Source organism: Chiloscyllium plagiosum, chromosome 3 (assembly GCF_004010195.1).
Source record: "Chiloscyllium plagiosum isolate BGI_BamShark_2017 chromosome 3, ASM401019v2, whole genome shotgun sequence".
Taxonomy (NCBI): domain Eukaryota; kingdom Metazoa; phylum Chordata; class Chondrichthyes; order Orectolobiformes; family Hemiscylliidae; genus Chiloscyllium; species Chiloscyllium plagiosum.
The window spans coordinates 22,902,461-22,926,425 of record NC_057712.1 but is presented as its reverse complement, the minus strand read 5'-3'; positions in this window follow the sequence as shown (position 1 = coordinate 22,926,425).

The following is a 23,965-nucleotide window of genomic DNA, read 5'->3' as shown; positions in this document are numbered from 1 at the left end:
TCACATACAACAGTGGCCCCAATACTGACCCCTGTGGAACAACACTGGTCACCTTTCTCCATTTCGAGAAACTCCCTTCAACTACTACTCTCTGTCTCCTGTTGCTCAACCAGTTCTTTATCCACCTAGCTTGAACACCCTGTGCACCATGTGACTTCACTTTCTCCATTCGTCTACCATGGGGAACCTTATCAAATGCCTTACTAAAGTCAATGTATATGACATCAACAGCCCTTCCTTCATCTATCAGCTTGGTCACTTCCTCGAAGAACTCTATTAAGTTGGTAAGGCATGATCTCCCCCGCACAAAACCATGTTGCCTATCATTGAAAAGCCCATTCTTTTCTATATATACATAGATCCTATCCCTCAGTACTTTCCCACCACCGACATCAAGCTCACTGGTCTACAGTTACCTGGAATATCCCTACTACCCTTCTTATACAGGGGGACAACATGAGCAATCTTCCAGTCCTCCGGCACCTCACCTGTATTCAAGGATGCCAAAAAGATATCTGTCAGGGCCCCACCTTTTCCTCTCTCGCATCCCTCAGCAACCTGGGATAGATCCCACCCGGTCCTGGGGATTTGTCCACCTTAATAACCTCTAGCATACCCAAAACATCTTCCCTACTTATGCCAACGTGATCCAGAATAATCAAACTTCTATCTCTAATCTCAAGATTCATCATGTTCCTCTCCTCAGTGAACACTGATGTAAAGTAATCTTTCAGAATCTCACCCATTCTCTCAGGTTTGACACACAGCCTTCCTTCATTCTCCTTTAGTGGACCAATCCTTTTTCTAGTTCCCGCTTGCTTCTTATATAAGAATAAAATGCTTTGGGATTCTCCTTAATTCTGCTTGCTAAAACTATTTCATGGCCCCTTTTAGCCTGCTTGATTCCTTATTTAAGACTTGTCCTACTCTTCCGATATTCCTCCAGGGCCCTTTCTGTTCTTAGCTGCCTAGACCTTATGTATGCTTTCCTTTTCCTCTTGGCTAGTCGTACAATTTCTCCTGTCATCCACGGTTCACGAATCTTGCCCTTCCTATCTTTTCCCTTCAACGGGACATGCCTATCTTGCACTATCTTTAATCTATCTTTGAAAGCCTCCCATATATCAAATGTGGACGTCCCTCCAAAAGCTGTGTCCAATCCACATTTCCGAGCTCCTGCCTAATTTTGATATAATTGGCCTTCTCTTCCCTTAGGACCAGATTCATCTTTATCTACGAGTATTCTAAAACTTACAGAATTGTGGTCACTGTTCCCAAAGAAATCTCCCACCGCAACTTTTATCACCTGTCCTGGCTCATTCCCCAGTACCAGGTCCAATATGGCCCCTTCCCTCGTCGGACTATTGACATACTACTCTAGAAAACTCTTCTGGACACTTCTTACAAATTTGTCCCCATCCAGACCTCTGACGCTAAGTGTATCCCAGTCAATGTTGGGAAAATTAAAATCTCCCATCACCACTACCCTGTTGCCTCTACATCTTTCCATAATCTGTTTACCTATTTGTTCTTCTACCTCACGCTCACTGTTGGGAGGCCTGTAATTCAGCCCCAACAATGTAACTGCACCCTTCTTATTTCTCAGTTCCACCCATAATGCCTCACTACCCAAGACCTCCATAGTTTCCTCCTTTAGCACAGCTGTGCTATTGTAAAACAAGAATAAGCTTACAACACTCAGTTTGTGTAATCTATGAGAGAAAGGGGCAATGGACTTCCTGTACATAATAAAAGACACAATACCACTCCAGTGTATTGAAAAAGACTACAAACAGTTTACCAAGGCAGACCAGACCAAACAATGGGGAGAAAGGGATCTGGGACTGACCTCATGACTACACAGACACTAAGGTAGCAAATTGGTGGTTAACAAGGAATGAGTGTATCAACAGCCTCAATTGTAGACCTGCAATGAGCCTTAAATTAGTGAATGTTTTTTTTTAAACTAATTATGAATACTGTTTTATGCCAGCAACGTAGGTAATAAACTAGGTATTTACATGTTACCTAAAATAGCAAGAGTTTCCAGCAAATAATGATATTCCTCAAGTAATTGTACAACTGCAATTTTTGGAGTGTAAGCTAATCAAAAAGCAGAAAATTACAGTAAAATTGAGCATCATTACATTCAAATTATAGATATTTCTCTTTACTACAGGAGTGAATCAATGATATCATTACTGGCTAATCAGCTAAAAAACAATTAGACGGAACTAATCCGTGAGAAATTTTCCTTTGTTATGATCACTGGGTGCATCTCTGCCTAGAAACACCTACTTTTTTTCATTAAAAGCGACACCTTTTTTTCAGGATTTTCTAAATCCAACCTTCTTGAATCCTTTAATTCATACAGACTACAATTCATCCTGCAAATGGTGTACAGATGGATGTTTCACCTGCTTTCAAAATGCGATCCAATAACTCTCTTTAAATATAAACTAATCCCTACAGTTGAGGGACGGTAGCGCCTTATTAAACAAACAGCTGTTCTGTCAAAAGGAGGCACACCTCTGCTGAGGCTACACAAAGGAACTGCTATGTCAAGTAGCTCTGCTATACACCTATGATAATCTTCTTCTCAATGGTACAAAATTCTACTTCTCTTTGAACTCCCCTCTCCACAAAATATCTCAAAAATGCAAGATGTAGTGCAGCTTCAAAGAGTCTGTGAAATGCAATGTTATTCTCACCCAGTTTGAAATAAAAGCTTTTATCTCAGTCGCGAATAGCCTAAATACTGCAGGAATGAGTTTAAAGTTATGTTGCAGACAGAATGTTGTGTGAGATTCTTTTTAACTAACCAGTTTAGGATGAATTTCTCTACATGTACGATTTGTCCCAGTCAAGAATATGTGAAATGCAGTCCAAAAGTACACATTGTATAATGTATCGGAAAGAGGGATGTCAGACCATGGTTAATATTTGATTGCTTAGTTCTAATTCTAATCTGTAGTAACTGGTTTTAGGTTATTTCACGGAGTGCTATTAAATTTGGATCTCCGAAATAATTTAGTCAAATTGACTTTGCAGTCTTTTTTTGTCAGGGTGGAAATCTAACCCTCTATTTGTTCCAATTGTTACAACTTGTTTTTTCCTATTTTTACTTGGGCCTTCTTGAGCCACACACAAATTGTCGACAATAATACAAACGCCAGATTAAGTGTGTGTCAATATCACCACTGAACTTAACCACAATGAAATCTGGTCAAAACTCCCTGACCAACCCTAAGAACAGCACACACCACTGCACCACTTTGCTGTCCCTTGGTGGGAAGTGCTTAGTCTTCATTCAGCCCTTACCCATTTCGAATTCAATAGAATGCCAATCATTAGCTGGTTTGTTGTTTCAAGATTTCCTTGTTAGAAAATGCTTCTTCATACTTTCTTCGCTCCCAAATCCCAAAAAATCATTTAATGGAAAAGGTGTTGTCAGAAAGCAACTAATCTGTACTTATTTTTTAATTCCAGTCACATCAACCTATAAAGTCCCAGGCAAAGTACTGAAAGAGATAGCCTGTTACCTTTTAATTTTATTACTTCATTTCTTTCTCCTCTAAAGCTTCATTAGTTCGGAAAAAGCACCTCTTTGCAAAACATTCATCTACCTTACATCAAGTGACACACTTGCTGTATATTTCCTAGAGTTTCGGTTTTAATTTAGATTTCCTGCATTTGCAATTTTTTCCTTTTATTTGTTTCTCAGCCACCTAGTGGGCAGACAAAGCTGTCTGATAGTTTGGTGGGAGATGCATCACTGTTCCCTAGTGGTTTGGCAGTGAATATGCATCTGATTCTTAGGCAGTGATGACTACATAGGTTTTTTAGATTTGTTCAAGGGATGTGGGCGTCACTGGCTCAAGCTGCTTTTAATGCCCATTCCTAATTGCCTCAAGAAGGTGGTGGTGAGCTGCCTTCTTGAACTCTGGTGCAGGGGCATTTATGTACATCTACAGTGCTTTTAGGAAGTGAGTTCTCAGATTTTTAACCCAGAAGGAATAGTGGTATAGTTCCAAAATGAATGCAATCATTTATGAAATTGTCTTATTCTTACTTTTGATATTGAAACACCTCTTATATTGAAAGATCTAGAACATTAAAAGGTGTCTGGAGGTTTGTAATGTTAATACTAACGGTAATCTGCAAATTTAGTAGGGTAAAATTTCCATTTTGGATACAAGTGGAATTCTAATGCAAATGGAGCCTGAAATCATACCGATTTTGCAATGCATTTTCCCTGAAGTTTCACTTAAGTTCATTTGCCAAAGAAGTTATCTATTTTTTTTAAAAAGTACAGCATATTCTTTGATAGATTTAGCAGTAACTTAGTAAAGATTGACTAGGATTATCCAATAGAGTTTTCTATTTTACAGTGTCAATGTAAGTAACCTGATTTTAAATTATCAAAAATCACATCAAGAAAACCAGTGTTCTCGCTAAGTCATGACACAGTTGTGAGCTCACTTTAAAAGTGTAAAGGAAAACCTTTCAAAATGTGCCTACAGTTCTAGCACCCAGAGGTTCCAATCTGATTTTTGGAGTTTATCCCAAGCCTTATGGAGGGTGGTGGTGGAACTGCTGGTGGATTGAGGAGGGGTGGAATCATGATTTTTCAGCGCAGCCAGCTTTGAACACTATTCTTTTACAACTCACAACAGATGACAGAAACACATGTTGCACTGGTCATTATAGGCACAAAAAATTCTTTCAACGTTTTAAGGTAGTTGCAACAATGTCAGGAAAACTATGTTGTAATAAAAATGAAATTGATGAAAACTTCTGTCTGGTCAATTTAGAATTTAGGCAGGGTCACAGAGCACTCATATGCAGGTACATCTTGTATATGTGTGGACAAGACAGAATACACATCACACTGATTTAAATCACCCCTTCAGTCTTGACTAATATTTATCTCTCAACCAACATTACAAATACAAATTATTTGATCGTTATTATGTTGCTGTCTGTGGGAGTTTGCTATACACAAAACTGATTGTAGTAATGCAGGGATTTTGCAATGTCTGTACTGCAATACTACCTTAATTGCCTGTAAAGCCATTTGCATCCTCAAGTGGTTGTGAACAGCTCTATATATTAATGCAAATTTTTATTTTCTGCTTTCATGAAAATTGATGTAAAAGGCTCATCCTCATATGCATGTGCATACCTTTAAATGCACATACCCACTTGTTGACTGCACATTATACTTCATTTTTCAGGCACAGGCCTTGGACAAGGGTAGAACTGCATTGGTTTCTTCCAGCAATACCAATATATATCAATCGAATAGATGGTCAGCTATGATTAAGTAGTGCTGAATGGTTACAGGCTGGGAGAGGAGAGTTTTGACAGTTGGCAGGAGGCTAACCTGTTAACAGGTTAACTAACTGCACAGACTGTAAGCCTGGTTAAAACTGTTGTAGAAGGCAATGGCTCTGGAAGGGTTAAAATTGGAGATTTCATCAGGGTCCATCCAACCTAATGATGTCATATAGTCTATGGGTAGAGATGAAGCAGTCTAGCATGAGGTCCCAATGAAGACTGACATGTCATCTCTGGTTCCTAGCAATTTCAGTAATGGTTAAACTAGTTAATGTAACTTGTACCTACTGCTATCATGCAAAACAAAACTACACCTCGTCATCAATACAAGTGCCTCTTTTGTTACGACTCACTGGTGGTTTATCCTCTATCACTGTTAAACAAATAGGTTCTCAAACTCAGCACAGAAGTCGACGGTGGGGGAATTTTGTGGTGCAGTGGTAGTGTCCCTACCTCTTAGCAGGAGGCCTAGGTTCAGGTGCTGCCTGATTCAAAGGTGGGTAACAACATCTTTGAATAGGTTAACTGGAAAATATCTAGAGAGGGGACACATCACCACCCTGGGTAATATTATTATGAGTTAATAAATTACAATACTCCTTAACTAAATTTCCATTAATCATAAATTTGCATTTTTGTTCCAGTGCACCATCAGGAGCTGTTTAACTAGTCTAGATAAATTCCATTTGAAAGAGCAGAATTGGGCAGTATAGAAGGCAGTAGCATCTCTACCTCTGGGCCAGGAGGACCGACTGCTCTAGAGACGTATAAGAACATCCCTGTACAGTTTGGTTTGAAAATATCGAAAAGGAAGGCAATGGTATAGTGGTGACATCACTGCACAAGTAATCTAGGGCTCAGGCCAATGGCTTGTAATACAGTGGTACCATCTGGGTCAATCACATGGTCTAGGTTCACGTCCTGGAGGTGTACCATAACACATCTGAGCAAAAAGAAATTTGGGAAGGAAGATAAGTAGCAGCACCATCTTCCATCCAGTAGAAGCCAGTGGTTGGTTTTGCCACCGTGTAACAAAGGCCACAGCTCATAGTTTGCAGCCGCAGCACTATGTGTAGACCGTGAAAGTTTGTTCTGGAGAAATGTCACAGGAGTGAGAGTGAGTGTTACATTTTGCGAAACCTTTCCAGGCTTATCAATCATGGATTGATTTCTACACAGCAGCTACAACCAGAATGAACATGGTTAAAGGGGTAAGACACTGAGAAAACAACCCCGGGAAGATCATTATACACTCAGAGATTCATAGAATGCAGAAAAGGCCCTTCATCCTATCAAGTCTGCACCGAGGTAACTACCACTAAAAGTGCGCTAATCCCAGTTTCCTGTACTTATCTGATATCCTTGAATGTTATGATATTTGAAGTACTCATCCAAATGTATTTTAAAGGTTTTAAGGTTTCCAGTCTCCATTACATTCCCAGGAAGCACATTCCGGATTTCCAACACGTGCTGAATGAAGAAGTTTTTTTTTCCCAAATCCATTGTGAACCTCCTGCTTTTTCCCCTAAAACTATGCCCTCTCATGTTTGATCCCTCCATCAAGGAGAACAGCTGATATCTATTCACCCTGTCCATACCCCTCAGAATCCTATACACCTGAATCATGTTCCCCCCTCAGCCTTTCTTGCTCTAAAGAAAACAATCCAAGCCATCTAATCTCGCCTTGTAGCCTCAACTAAAGGTTGCGCGTGCTGACAAAATAGCAAACAGGCTCATAAAAAGCTTTCCATACCACAACCTCGTTCCATGTTGTTAATCCTATTCTAATAAAGAAACCAGATCAACCATACATTGACCACAGATCCATCTGTACAGGCAGACTAACAACACCTGCTGGCAACAGCAAAGAAAAGGCATCAGAAACATTCAAATGCAAATATTTTTAGCTCAGAAGAGATTTTCAGGTTAAATTATTTTCAGTTTGCCACGAGCTCAGGTCTTGTGTCATTGCCAGCTGAGTTCAATGCAAACAAGACTTGAAATATATTTTTTAAAAATTATGGGTTTGTGACCTAGTCAAAAGACGATATCATGTCGAGGCAAATTACAGCAGCAATGTCTAAATGCATCCCAGCAATAACTGCCATACAGTAACTGTATCAGGGAGGCTGCTGTGTGCCTCTCAGGTACGCACACTGCATGTAAAGCAGCAATGCTGAGAGACGTGCTTCTGTTATTCAGGTCACAAATAAGGCACTTTCTGGTGGTTTTTCAGACAGCTAGCTGCTAGGACCCCTGCAGGCCATTATGCTCACACACAGAAAACATCTTAAAAAGAAGTCATTAGAACTGACAGGTAGCTTTGAACTTGAGGCCTGTGTTCCATCCTTCTAACTCCTGCAGTGCTCAGGCAGTGGATCAGCAATCATACCCACACCCTGCAGGAAACATAGGAACACAGCATCATTCACACACACACTCCTAACAACAAGAAGAGGAACTCCCTGTCTGCCTCAACTCTGTTCAATTATAGTACTCCCTCGAAATGGAAAGATGACAACTATAAACGTTAAATTTTACTGGTTATATTGAATGGTCAGCTTGAGAGCAAATGGTAATTTTTCCAGCATTCATTAATTACTACCTCTTAACCATATCTCTTCAAAAATTATTTTTTTGTCATTGTGAATGTTTGCAGCATAGTACCTTGTTAAAGAATAATTTTCTCAGTAAAATGCAAAACCAAACATTTGACAGAATTTATTTGAAGAACATACCTGATAATGTCAAGGCATCAGTGACATCAGTGTTCCAAGTGCGGTCTGTAATTTCACCTTGCGGTAGACAATTGAACAAACTGCCACAAACTATATACAATCTACTCCATCATTGATTCTGCCCTTCCCACTTAATCTCCTGAGAGAAAGTTTCACATGAAACTCCTTAATCGCTGACAGTAATGAAGGAAAACGAAGGAGCAAAAATTCGTCTCTCCAGTTTTCAACCAGAGCAAACTCGTGACAACAACAATTATTTTTACTGCAGCCTGAAAGTAATGCATCAGCAGAGAGACATATTTATTTTAAATCATAAATCAAAAAACATTAAACTAACCACGTGGTGGCTGAAATCCTAATCAGTGTAGAAATTATTTTTTGTGGGCAAATGAGAAAGAATACCATTTCTCTTGTCAATGTTGTCGCAGGATTGAGCAGCTATGGAGTGAGGATTTTTTTTTAATGGATATCAGTGATTCCAATATCACTTGAATTAGGTGGCAGAAGCAACCAGTCCAAATATTGCCCACATCAGAACCAAAGAATTGAATAAACTAGTAATGTCAGGATCCCAGTGCCAGTGTCCAGCTTTCACCAATCATCACCAACTCCTCACTCCGCATACACTATTTTCCCATCAACTGGTTGATTGATGACTTCCATTGAATGTTAAGGGTCGGCATGATTTTAAAAATTCTAAGTAGGCTTCCAACAGTATTGTTTCTCCTATTCAGAACTCATTATTCTTTGGGCACATAAAGATACAATGTCAAGGGATGTTCCGTCGGTGCTGGGATTTCTTTTAGGCCGGGCTTCTTAAGAAGATGTTTTGGTTTTTGGTCAAGAAGAATTGTCAATCTTGTCTCCCAAATGCCACAGTGCCCCAGATGTTCCCATCTTTGGTGGAAGTACTGATTGGCCAAATAAAATTGGGGTGAGATGTGATTTTGAGAATGGTAGGGAGGAGGTCAACTGGTGAATGTGCTGGGGAACAGTAGAAAGTATAATCAAAGCAGCAAATGCCCCACTAAACGTTTTTGCCTTCCCATCACTGAGTTTAAGAGCTTCAATTGTTCACCATGAATGCTCAGATACTGCAGGAACCTGCAGACACCCAGACTCCAGCAACATGTTTTTTTCATTCACTGAGCCCAATATGTGCCTCACATGGTGTCCATCTTACATTTGGTTCTGAGGACATCTTATGAAAGGGCGAAGCTTCCGTTATTTTGAATTCAACCTCGAGACTGGCCATGTGTGATGAAACTGCAACATTTGTCTCTTTGCCACTTCAAGATGTAACAGTGGAGAAGAGGAAGAGAAAGCAAATAAAACTGAAAATGGCCAAGTCCTAGATCAGAAGGAATTCTAGTTAATTTGTTAATCAGCTTCTTTTCCTTCTTGTGCTCTTGCACAAAACACAATCAGACAACAAATCTGATTATAAAATTATCACATCAGTCCTGTGAACTACTCTGTAGAAATGTGTACACTCTGTTCAACAGAAACTCTTTCAAACATTCCAATTTCTTCCTTATCCTCTGAAATATTACGTAACAAATAGGACAGGAAGGAAAAGTTTGCTTCTCATTTGTCGATCACCACCTAGACTACCACTTGAGAGGTGTTTAGTAATGAGTCAGTCAGCTGAAAACCAAAGAAGCTGAAGACTAGGCATTAGTGATCATGAGTTACCTAGTTGCAATAAAGGGCACACAGGCAAGAACTAACAATAGACATATACATACAGCAGTCAGTAGAAGTGAAAATAGCTCTTATTCTAATTTTTAGGTAAAAAACATAAATGTTGTTAAAGACAAATAAATGCTTCAAGTTCATAAAACAATACAGGAAACAATGAAATAACTCATAAAATATGACAGTGATGAAAAATGTCTTAAATTAAAATGTGTGGGTAAAATTACATCAGAGAAAAAACATATAGTCATTTGGGCAAATTAATGTCTACATATAAATGTACCAAGCATAAGATACTTTTAACAATTAATAAATTCACCTTAAAGGGTGTAACATATCACCCAAACATAACTCTAAGTTGGCTCTGACTGGACAATGAGCATTTCGTACAATAAATCCTCAGAAAGGAAGAAGAAATGTGGTAAGGGAGAGGAGGAAAAGAGGAGCAATAATGTCAATCAAACTATCAGAGCTTTAGAAAGAGGAGATCTCAGTGAATATGGGCAGAGACTAGAAACATCATGATATATAGAATGAAAGAAGACAGAAATAACTCTGCAGGGCCAGTATCCCATCAACAAGTCACCCCTTACTTACACATGCAGAGACCTTGACGCTGATCCAGCTCCCCCAGAGCCAGCTCTCAGAGGGACTGACATTCCTATTCACATCTGTCAGCCAAGGGCACCCTGATTGGACCAGATTAACAGCCCCAATCAGGGAACTCATATTCTATGAAGTCCACCTGGTTGGCCTTATTACGATCAGTACAAAGAAATACAAGGCCTTGGTGGAGTTTGTCTCTGCAGATCCCTGACACCAGTGATAAAGTAGCGAGATATGTAAATATGGAGAACAGAGAAATTTGATGTACAAAAAGATTATTTATGATTGGAGATTGCAATGCTCACATGGACTGCAAGAAGCAGAACAACTCAAGTCCCCAAGGCAACAGCCTATTTGAGTATAGCTGATATAATTTTGAGGAACAATATAGTCTTTGAACCAACAAAAGGGTGGACATATAAAATGTGTTGATATTCCAATTAGTCCATATTCTAATAGTAGGTGAATCACTACCTAATACAGCATACTGACTTAAAAAAAGTATTGCCATTCATTCATCATCACTATATCAAAATCATGGAGCTTCCTACTTAATACAGCTGATGGTCAAACTTCACCAGATAGACTGCAGTGGTTCAACTGGCAGCTCCCCATCCCCTAATCAAGGTTCACCAGGGATAGATAATAAATACTGGGCAGTATTGCCCCTTTGCTTAAATACAAGGTTTTTTTACTCCATTATACATACTTCATTATTGTCTATGTGTTGATTTTCCTTCTAATTTGTGTAACATCAGTACATAATTCTTGTGAGTTTTGGCCCTGACCAACTCATAGATCTAATTTTATTTGTAATCAAATTGGGTTTATTTTACTGAAGACATAGTAGATGCCATTACTTAATAGAAAAGATTGCTGATGAGTTATGATTTGTGGGGAGAAGCAATGCCTTCTTATTGATGTTATTTTGTTGATGCTCAGATGGTGGCTAAGATTCTCATCAAGAACACTACTATTTTTCATCCTACCTCCAGTGTACCTGTGGATTTTTTTTTAATGTTACTGTATGTCTCTCAGTCTGCCTGCAGTTTCATATTTAGGAACAAACGTACAATTTGTTTCATTGCTCTGTCTCATATATTACAAGAATTAATGATAATCAATAGTCAAGGTGTCAGTGGCAATTCACTCAATTCCAATTAACCCTTTCCTCATCTAGAGGAATCTTACTGAGATATGATTGATGTCTAAGTCATCCCAGGACATCTTGCCCACTTGAATATTACCATTTTGGTGCCTACATCATGAACATTAGTAAGCTACTGTACCACTTTGAGCAATATTATTGAATCAATATCCACTCATAGCTGTCAGCTATACACGTACATGTAACAGTGGAGTTTTACTGTTTGGTCAGGGAATTCACATACACTTCTTGCATGCATGACATGGTCTGGAGCTTTGAATGGTAATGGCAAAGGTTCCAACATTCTTCCCAACACATGGCTGAGCAGGAAAATCTCCCACTCTTAAAAACTGCCACTGGTGTGGTTTGGAAGAATTTGTAAGTTGATATTTGATCTGTTCAGGTACATTATAAATATAGCTCCTTTGGCCATCAAGTCCTGGAATGAGACTCAAACCTGACCATTCTTGGTCAGAGGCAATGACAGTACACTGAAAAGCCTCCCAGTCAAAGGTGAAGGTACATACCATAAGTGGCATTTTCTTTCCTTTGCCCTGGTTGCTGGGTCCAGATAAGGCATCCAATAGTTATCCTGAGCCAGATCAACTCATTGAAAAAAACAGAATCAAATCTGAAATCATGTTCATTTATCTAATATTCTACCACGTGGTGCAATGACCAATTAAGCAAACAGGTAAGTGAGAGACATTTTAAATTAAATGAGGGTCAAAGGTATTTTTTTGCAACAAATACTTTCAGGTTTAGCAAGCACATTTTCAGAGTATTACTTCCTTCAAAGCTTCAAGTGTTAAACTTGCAGATTTTGGCTCAATGCAAGCAACAAATAAAATGAGATTCCTGGAGCTGCAGGAAGTGTAATAGAACAGGAAATGTGCATGTTCTGAAAACTTGTGTAGCACACTCAGTTTCCCCAGAACTAGTGATGCTGCCTAATGTTGTTGCTGTAGTACTTCCTAAAGGTGAAAAGGATGGCGATGGAGAACAGCAAGTGGCCAACTGTTCTTCATCAAGACAGTACAGCACAAGTGGAAAAAGTGTGGGAGAAAGAGAGTGAAGAACATTCGCTGGATCAACTGATTGCTTTAAAGAAATAAAAAAGTATAATTTGCAATAAAAATAAATTAAAATCATCCCTTCAAAGCTAATCTCTTCACAACCCACTCCAACGAACTCAATTTCCAAAAATTTCCAAAGATTTTGCATTATGAAAAAAAAGAAGGCCCAACATTTTCACATTTTAGGATTAAAGTGATCAAAGGATATGGGGAGCAAAGAAGAACTATATTGGATGATCAGCCATGACCATATTGAACAGTACAGCTTGCTTTACCTATTGCTGTTCCTATTTTCTATGTTTGAGTGTTGGTGAACAAAGTAACATGCTTTTGAAACCATTTCATCTAGTATTCATCAGGACGGACACGAGAATACCAAATTTTGAAGTAAACAGTGATTTATACTGCTTCAGAACTAAAAATGTGTATTGAACCAAAGGTTTGTTTTTCTTCAGCTGTTCAAAACAAGCAGAATACTAACTGTACTCAAGAAGCCTGTGCTTGGAAAGCCCAGGATAACATTATGTCTCACTGACCAGTCAGCAGTTAATGAACAATCCTGAGTTTGGCAGGAATTGCACTAACAGCTAATTTCAAATGGTCAGACAGGCTCACACTGTAACTGACAAAGCAAATACAGCTACTGCATACCTTGATCAGGCAGTAGTATTGTTAAGTGCTGGGATGATAGAGCTAATCATAAGTGTCAGTGACATTTTCTTCCGTGTGGTTCAAGAAACATTTTATGGAGATTTTCTTGCACAGGAAATGAATAGTGGGTAACTCGTGGGCTTTATTTCATCATGCAGATGAATTCATTGAAGATGTGTTCTCTTTTTGGATATATATCCATACCTTTCTCTAGTTAACGATCGGACATTTTCCCAAAGTGGTGCAATCATTTTCATGGGGCATTTCATTAGGTGCTTCACAATGCAATGTGAATTAATCATACTCAATTTTTCTAATGTTTCTTGCTATGTTTGTCAATTCATTATTCCCAATTTATAGAGAATTTAAGCCAATGATTCTTCTCATGTGTATATTTTATTCATTTACAGGATTTAGACATTATTGACCAGACTAATATTCATTGCTTTTCCCTACTTACCCAGAGGGCAGTTGAGGGTCAGGCACATTCATGTGGGTCTGGAGACACAAGTAGGCTAAACCAGGTAAGGATGACAGATTTCCTGCCCTAAAGGACATTAGTGAACCAAATGAGTGTTTCCAACAATTGACAAGAGCCTCATGGTCATCATAGGGCTCTTAACCCTATATTTTTATTGAATTTAAATTTCAACAACTGGACTGGCGAGATTCGAACTGGATTCACAGGACATTAATTCCGAAAATAATCTGAAGCATGAAATTCTAAAATAAATGCTTCCTGTTACTGTGGGTAAAACTCATCTCTCATTGTTGCACATTCTGCCAAGCCTCATGACATTGTTTTTGGTTGTTTGAGAGAAAAAGGAGAGTAAAAGAGAACATTTTATTATCAGTGGGTCGTGGCAAATGGCCTATATTTGGGTCTTGGTTTCCTACCATATACATTTACAACTCAAATGGAGATAATTGAGATTACAGCTAAAACAAAACTAGGATGCATAGTGGACATGAAATTGGTTTCTGTCAGTAATATGAAATTGGATTATTATTATTAACTAATAGTGAATTTACACGACATCTGAATTTCTTTTCCTTGGCTTCAGTGAAACAAGCAAGTTACCAAATTGCTTATTGCCCAATTTGCACTCTTGTGTTAGGTCAATTTCACCACCAGAAAGTTGTCTAGATAAGACAGAGAAGTTACAGACAGTGACAGACAGAATCAGAGAGCACAGCTAACATAGACAGTATTCAATGTGGGGAAGCGTGAGGCTGTCCACTCTGGATCCAAGAAAGGTTCTTTTGGAAAGTTGCTTAATGGTCAGAAATTTGGACCTGTGGAGAAGCAAAGATTTAGGTGGTAAAGTAAACAGAAAACAACAACAATAAAATGCAAAAGTAAACGTAAAGATCCAATGGAATGTTGACTTTATCATTCAGGGATTTTGAATATAAAATAGGAAAATATACATGTACAGAGCTCAACTGAAATGTTGTATTCAACCTGGGAGACTATACATCTGAAAGACATACTGTGTGGGCGGGAATATAATATGGTGGAGATTCACCAAAATATTAGAAATATTTTAGGGGGTAAAGTATCAGGGTAAAGGCACAAACCTGTTTTATATCCCAATAAGTCTAAAAGGTTGAAGGGTGATGTAATCAGTGTCTTTAAAATGACAGAGGTGCAGAATTTTGAATTATTTACAGTGATGTGGCAATAAAGTATATTTTGTTGAATCTGGTTAGTTGTAAAGCACTTCCTGCAAGGATGAAAGTTATTTCGCCCAGGATTACATGCCCAACTGATACTTCAAAAATATCAAGAGGACTGCTCAGAGGTGTTTTCTTCCACCAGGATTAATGACAGAACAGAGGCTTCAGCCCATTCAGCGTACAAGTTAACCATGTTTCACGGACCCATTGGATATATTTCCATCAATTAATGGTGAAGTGAAATGATGGAGAATGTGTATGGTATCAATATGCAGAATGGGCGAGTTGTTAGTGAATGTATTATTAATAACTGGATGATTAGATTAGATTCCCTATAGCATGAAAACAGGCCCGTCAGCCCAACAAGTCCACACCGACCCTCCAAAGAGCAACCCACCCAGACCCAGTCCCATGTATTTACCCCTGACTAAGACACCTGACATGATGGGCAATTTAGCATGGTCAATTCACCTGACCAGCACATCTTTGAGGAAACCTGAGCACCTGGACACCCATGCAGACACAGGGAGAATGTGCAAACTCCACACAAACAGTTGCCCAAGGCGGGAATCGAACCCAGGCCCCTGGCACTGTGAGGCAGCAGTGCTAACCACTGAGCCACTGTGCCACTCTGTGGATGGTGAAAAAACAGGCTTTTCTCTTTCTGAAACCCTCTGCAATCCTTTGGTACCCTTGCTGCTCCTTCAGATTCTTGTCTTCCTTTGAGTCAGTACTACCACTTCAAGGTGAAGCAAGTGCAGAAGGCTGGAACCATGTAGCTGGAGGAGCTATACTGGGGCAGCATGAAGGAGATTTTAATGAGGTCAGAGCAGGCCTGGGGAATCCATCATGTAGCTGGCTAAGGCAAGGTGGAGTTGAGTCACAAGTTTCATCAGGTCAGGTGGAGGGAGTTATGCCTGAAACTCAGTTAGTTGGATTACCGGTTTCTCAACCTGAGTTTCAGATGGTGAAGGGAGCAGGGTGCTGATTTTGAGTTTTAATTGAGGGGGCAGGACACTCAGTGAGAAACTGACTACCCTAATATCATTACATCAGTGTTGCTTTGTTTTGCTCTTTTTTTAATTCATTCATGGGATGAGGGTGTCGATGACTAGGCTAGCATTTATTGTCCATCCCTAATTGCCCAATGTGCAGTTAAGAGTCAACCATGTTGCTGTGGGTCTGGAGTCACATGTAGGCCAGACCAGGTCAGGATGGCAGTTCCTTCCCTGAAGGACATTATGGTTCAAGTGAATGCATTATTTGATTTGTCTCCTGCAAATTGGAACGTAAGAGTCGGTGTATTTGAAGAGTGTGCATTGAATATAGAGGACTTGGCTATAATCACACTACATTTACCTAGCTCATCCTCAACCTGATTTATGTGGCTGTCATAAAGTGGAAGTTGATGCCCCCAAAGAACTAAAACCGAAACACCCAAAGAGGAGCTCCTGGGACCATAATCTGTAAAAGGAGTGGGAAAAGTGGTGTAACCTGCTTTTCAGCAACTTATACTGATTAAATTAAATAAATCCATGACACTCACTTTAAAACCAACCAGGAATAATTTATTTATCTTACTCTAACAGTGAACAAATTAACCAAACTATTAACAAACCAAATAAATCCCTTTTAACTACTAACTAGTCCCGAATAAAGCAAGATTATAATGGCATGCTGTTCCAATAAATACAAATCCCACTAGTATAAAAAATGTAGAATTTAGTCTCTCGAAATTACAGCCAGGTTACTGTCTTCCATTGTTACTTGGATGGTACTTTCTCTAAGACAAAGACGAGGCTGTGAGAGTGAACAATTCTCTCTTAAGGGCAAGGGCCATTAGCTTTGGCAGATGGCAGTGAGTCATAATCATAGAGTCATAGAGATGTACAGCATGGAAACAGACCCTTTGGTCCAACCCGTTCATGCCGACCAGATGTCCCAACATAATAGAGTCCCATTGCCAGCAGTTGGCCCATATGCATCTAAACCCTTCCTATTTATCTACCCATCCAGATGCTTTTTCAATGTTGCAATTGTACCAGCCTCCGCCATTTCCTCTGGCAGCTCATTCCATACACGTACCACCCTCTGTGTGAAAAAGTTGCCCCTTGAGTCTCTTTTCCCTCTCACCCTAAACCTATGCCCTCTAGTTCTGGACTCCCCCATTCCAGAGAAAAGACCTTGTTTATTTATCCTATCCATGCCCCTCATTATTTTATAAACCTCTATCAGGTCACCACTCAGCCTCCGACGCTCCAGGGAAAACAGTCCCAGCCTCTCCCGATAGCTCAAATCTTCCACCTCTGGCAACATCCTTATAAATCTTTTCTGAACTCTGGAGACTTTGGCGCTATAATTGAATATGTAAATACTGCCTAAAATATAACCAGACATTCAACCAGCCTTTCAGACAGCGAGTTCCAGAATCCCTCCAACCTCTGGCTGAAATGAATTACCTCTTCTTAGCTTTCTATGTCTTCCCTTAAATCTAAGCCCGCTAGTAATTGGAAGAGGTGCCTTTCCATCCACCCTATGCAGGCACCTCATAATCTTATAAACCTGTCAGGCCCGCTCTCAACCTCCACTGTTCTAAGGAAGACAACCCCAGCCTGTATAACATATTCCCACAGTTCAGTCAACGTCCTGAAAAATCTCCTCCTGTACCTTGTCCAGTGCAATGACATCCCTCCTGTAGTGCGATGACCAAAACTGCACAATCTCCCAGCTGTTCCCTCACTAAAGTTCTGTGTAACTCTATTGTAAGCTCTCTGTTCTTGTATGAGTCCTGGCTCTTTGTGCAACTGCCCCCTTATTTTCTACCCGTGATGCCATATCAATATTTCTTATAATAGGATTGGTCCTATGTTGTCAAAACCATCACCTAAATTTAATAGGTTTTTGGTACCTAAGAACCTGGTTCAAATTGATTGGCTAAATGTTGTCTCGTTAAAAACTGCTGCTTGGCCTGCTAACTCTATGGCCTCTTTATACAAATGTTTCAATTCGTGCTCCCTATACTTGCAAACTTTCAAGCTGTTGCTCACAGACACAGAAAAAGCACATGATCTTCCAAAAGGACCAAGCAATGCTCCCCCCCGCCCCCCAAGCACTTTATAAACACCAAATTCTAACTTCCTGACTCGCGATTCTCAAGTACTCTACCCAACTTTGCAACAGTGGGCAACACATTTAATTCTCTTATTCTCTTTTAAAATCTTATAATCTTAATCCCAAGCTTTGCATTAAAAAAAAATTAGAAAAATATCATGTTTAGCTTTTGAATAATTTTAGGTTCTGCATGACTAATATAAACATTTAGGTGGCTTTTTTTTATTCTCTTGTGGGATCTGGGTGTCACTGGCTGGCCAGCGTTAATTGCCCATCCTTAATTGTCCTTGAGAAGATGGTGGTGAACTGCCTTCTTGAACCACTGCAGTCCATGAAGGAAAAAAGGATCATCTTTGGCGTACTACTTAAGAATCTGTGCTGGGCCTGAGTTTCAGATGGGGATTGGTGACAGTGGATTGCACAGCTACTGCAAGAGTAGGGGGAGCTGGTTGGAAAGAGGGGGATCGCTGTGCCTGCAGGTTGGGAAATTTATTTGTAACAAATCAACAAAACATCTTAATTTTGGGTTAAAAGATATAACAGCTTTGATCACTGCAGCATTATATCTATCGAAAAAGTAAACACTAAAAAAAATTTAACACAAATGCAGTCATCTCTCCCTGCCACCATCACCAGCTTCCAAGCAACTACTCCATAGCCATTAAACAACCAATTGGTCATTATTTAAGTAGGGACGAGAATTACACCTCTTTGGAACCAGTTTCAAAGAAGCTACTGATGGCCTGCAGCTTTCCAGTACCAACTGCATCACTAGGATGCCTGTCCTCGGATGCTGCCTGAATTGCTGTGCTCTTCCAGCACCACTGATCCAGAATCTGGTTTCCAGCATCTGCAGTCATTGTTTTTACCTCACTGGGCATTGTGTTAGTCCAACAGGTAGTCTATAGAGGTGTATGCTGCACTGGACTCAGACCAGAGAGAAACTGGAGCTAAGCTAGCAGGTCCCTGTGAAAGGTGCTAGGGGCAAGTGGGGGCTCCAGCAAGCCACTAAAGTGGGACCTCTCCTGCCCATCCCCAGTTTGTGTTGGAAAAGCTCTTAGGTTTGGGGTTGGCATGGGTCTCTTCTGCCACCACAGTCAATATGGCTTTGTGCGTGGGAAATAATGTCTCATAAATTTGATTGAGTTTGTTGAAGAGGTGACCAAGAAGGAAAATGAAGGCAGAGTGGTAAACATTGTCTACATGGGATTTAGCAAGGGTATCTGGTTGGCATGAAGAAGTTGGATCGAAGGGTCTATTTCCATGATGTATATCTCTATGGCTCTAAATGAGGCAGGATAGGCTGGGACATTTTCCTCTGCAGATTAGGAGGCCGAGAGGTTTATAAAATCATGAATGGCATAGACAAAGTGAATAGGCAAGGGTGGGGCAATCTAAAACTAAAGGGTATAAGTTTAAGGTGAGAGTGGAAAGATTTAAAAGGGACCTGAAGGGCAACTTTATCCATGGATAGGGAAGATTTCAAGGGATATGGGCAAAACACTGGCAAACGGGACTAGTTCGGTTTTGGAAACTTGGTCAGCATGAAAGAGTTGGGCCAAAGGGCCTGTTTCCATACTGCATGACTCTATGACTGTATGACATCAGTTAAATCTCAGTAGTGATGGAATCAGGCTTTAAGTGGGCTTCAGGTACCCATTTATCATAAGAACTGGGAGCATGAGTGGGCAATTCAGCTCCTCAAGCCTCCTTCACTATTTAATACAATCACAGCTGATCTCATCTCATTCTCAACTCTACTTTCCTGTCCACTCTCCATAACCCTTAATGGTTAATAATTAAATATCTGTCAATCTCCTCCTTAAACTTATTCCATGTCCTGTGGTCTACTGCACTGTGATGTGGTGAATTCCAGAAGTTCACAACTTTTCAAGAGCAGTGCTTCAACTTCATCACCATTTTAAATCAGATACCTCTTCTCCTAAATTTAAGAATCTCAATTCACCCTGAGTGAGCAGGTTGTCTGATAGCACCTGCAGTAAGTAAACCTGAGCCGTGCTCAGGGAGGTGGCAGGCACAGTTCCTGCTGGATTGGATGTTTCCCCCACCTTGAAATCCACTGCCAGGGTAGCATTAACTCTGGATCTTTGTGTTGGTAACACTGGAACAAACCTTTCATTTGTTGTAAGTCAATGTATCTGATAAATGATCAAGTTTGCTCCTCACAGTTTTCAATGTTATTGGATTAAAATACTGTAGAATTAAATACTTCACAGCATTTGGTGTCTTGCTGTTCAATTGATGAAAACTGCTTTATAGTTATCTGTTAATTCCAAGTAAAAGCCCTTGGAAGAATGGTACAACCTCATTAGGTGGCTGTGTAAGTGCTGAGGAACTCTGCAGAACTTACTGCCTGGAACACATTTTACACCCAGATTATTTTTGTTGCAGTTGCATTGGACACAGTAAACGGGCTCCGCTAAAAATGTATATTTGCAGAAGTTTAATTCTTCCATCCTTGTCAGTTGCAGCTTGTGCATTTGGATGGAGTCTCCGACAAAGGACAATCTTTGAATTTTGTTTGTTTGAATTTGTAAAGATGTGAGCTGGGACTGCACTCAGGCAAACAAGCATTCTTACCAGTGCTAACTAAATTCTGAGGATGGGTTCCTTTCACCAATACTGTTGGCTCTGTTGAACATATCTTTCTCCTCAGCACATGAGAAGTCTAACTTTTTAAATATAAACAGTCTTTTGTCTTGGCAAGTTAAACTGCATTGTGAATCTTTGGTGAATCCCAGAGTGTTGTAGAAACTTAAGCATTGAGTGTGTTTAAAGATTGATGAATTTCTCACTATCAGTGGTGCCCAGGGTTATGGGAACAGTGGGAATAAAAGGCATTGAAGTGTTCAATCAGCCATAATATTATGAAATGGTTGAGCAGTACAGGATGTATAATCTACTCTTAACCCTTTGTTCATTGCATTAGCACCAGGACTGAAGTGACTGCTGTGTACAGTGTTGAATGAGTGAAAACACTCTGTGGATTATCCATGTTATGGCCAAGATCTGATTGCTCAAACCAAAACCTGACTAGAAGCTAAATCTAGAGGTTGGATTAGTCTATGAACGACATTGAGAGAAATTATCTGTAGCCTGAGCACTACTCATGTTTTCTCCCTGAATGTATATGCAAAATGCATATTGTTTAAATTATATACTTTTACAGCAGTGTTATTATGAGGTTCAAGACTTCACAAAAAATTTCTGGTTGAATCTGGGCCCAAACATCACCAAGAATCAAGAGTCACCAAATCGGAACATTGTATTTCCTGTCATAATGAAAGAATTCATTGGTCACAGCAGGCGTTAGCGCTTTGTCTGAAAAGTGGCAATAACAAGCTACTGTGGAAGCTGATTTCTGGGAAGAATCCATGACACAAAGCAACAATTATAATGGGCTAGTTTGTACAATAGGAATGTGGGGAGCTATCCTGCTAAAGTTGCAGCAGACCAACAATTAGAATGATGGCACTGAAAGCATATGGTCAGAAGTCACTCAACACCAGGTTATAGTCCAACAGGTTTATTTGAAATTATAAGCTTTTGGAGCACTGATTCCTCATCACCTCCACATCACTGAAAGAACAGCGTGAGAATATTGCACAAATTAACGTAAAAGGTAGGTTTCACTGCTGCAGTTGCAGGGAGGATCAGAGAGGAATTTGAACTACTTATAGTCGAGTGGAAAATTAATGCATTTAAACTTTCTCACATGGTCAGCAACAAAAGAGACATCACGTACTGAGAAAAGGGGAATAAAAGAATTAAGAGCACGCCCCAGAAAGAGATCTGATATTCAGCAAGGCACAGATGTCTTGAAGGACTCTTGTACAATGTAGTGTTCTCCTTCTGCTCCCCTCCTCCTGCAGGAAGGTTTATGTTTTCTTATTATTTAAGTGGGAGAATGTAAAAGTATGCTTTTTGTACAGGAAGCTTTAGAATGCATACACATAATGAATATCATTATCAAAAGGAGGAAAATGAAAAAGTGTTTTGGCTGTGAAAAGCATTCATTGACATTAATTAATCACTCTGGTGCTGGTATTAATGATCCGAATCATGTACTATGATCCATCTCAAATGTATTTGATTCTAACTCAAGCCAGAGTTTTTTTAATCCTATGCAACTCACTGATAAAGCAATATTTGGCACACTGTGTGCTGCTTGATACATCCTACCATCAAGGGCATATTGATGTAGAGGAGAGTGCTCAGAGATGAGTGATGGGATAATTCTGGGTTTCATTCAGGACATCTCACAGAATTGAACTTCTTTGAAGATAGGGAAACTAAACAGACTCAAAGCCGTGGGAAGTGCAGAAGCAACTTACAACTGGCTGAAGTCTCAAACCACTCTACAAAATGGCACATCACACCCTGCAAGAATAAGGAAAAGACTTGGGGAGTCATCAAAGATGTGATTGAAATGATAAGAGTTGAGAATGTTGTTGAAGCTGGGGAATGATCTTGCAAAATAGAAATATTGAGGAAGATTGATGAGGCAAGATAACTTATAGATTCTTTTAAAGTTAGTCAGATCTTCAAGGGAAGTTATAACACACAAGGCCATTTGACTCACTGTCTCTATGCCAGTTCTTAGCTGGAGATTTCCAAATAATGCCCTGTCTTGCTCTTTACCGAAGGCCCTGTATTCTTTTCCCTTCATGTATATATCCAATTCTCTTTCAAATGTTACTATTGAAGTTGTTTTCACCACCCTTTCTGACAGAATGTGCCACATCACAACAACTGAATGTGTAAAAAAAAACTTGCCCTCTTGCAGCATCTGATTACTGATACTACGCTCCATGAAAAAAACTCTCTTTGTTCATGCTATCAAAAGCCATTCATGATTTGTTCACTTCTACCAAATGTCTTCTCAACTTTCTCTGTGCTAAGAACAACTAGCCCAGCTTCTCCAGTCTCACCTCTTTGAGAATATGCTAGTTAATATGTTCCACTGCCTCTCCAACACCTTGATATCCTTAAGTGTGGTGCCCACAAGTGAACATAACCCTCCAGCTGAGGTGGAACCAGAATTTTTCAAAGATTCAGTCTTACTTTTATGCTCTACTGATAAAACCAAGCTTCCTATTTGCATTGTTCTGCAGCCTTTTCAATTTGTCCTGGCCCTGTTAAAGACTTACACCTCTTGGATACTCTGATGCCTGCATCCCCTATAAAATTGCACCATTTCATTCCTCTTGCCTGCTTTCATTCTTCTAACCAAAATGTATCACTCCGCACTAGTCATTTTAAATTTCATCTGGCTAGTTTCTGCCCATTTCACAATTCCACATCCTCCTGAAGTCTATTATTATTTTCTACATTGCAAGCTATATTTCTGAGTTTTACATCAACTGCAAAACTGAAACAATGGCCCATATGCCCAAGTCCAGCTCATTATAAGCAACAGAGGGTCCTCACAACAAACTATTTTTATGGGGGAAGCGAACAGAGAGGAGTGGAGGGGGTGGGTTAGAGAGAGAGAAAAAGAAAGAAAGAGAGAGAGAAAGACACACACAAAATTGTATGTTTCCCAGCAGTCTGAAGAAATCCTGCCCCCGCTACCCTGTGTTCCTTGACCAAATTTGTTTCCAAACTATCACAGTCCCTTTAAACCATGACCTTTTATTTTGCAAGCGTGTCTCGAACTTTTTTAATCAACCACTTAGCTACCTCAGGGGTAGGTGGACTTGAGCCTTGGCCTTCTTGTTCAGAGGTAAGGATTCTAGCATAATGCCATATGTATCCTACGAAGTAAGGATGTCTATTATGTGTTATTTAATCAAATGCCCTTTCAGAGACCATCTCCTACACGACCCGCACTACTTCATTAAAAGACTTGACCAGCTTAGTGATTTGCTCTGACCAATCCTGCGCTGATGTCCTTT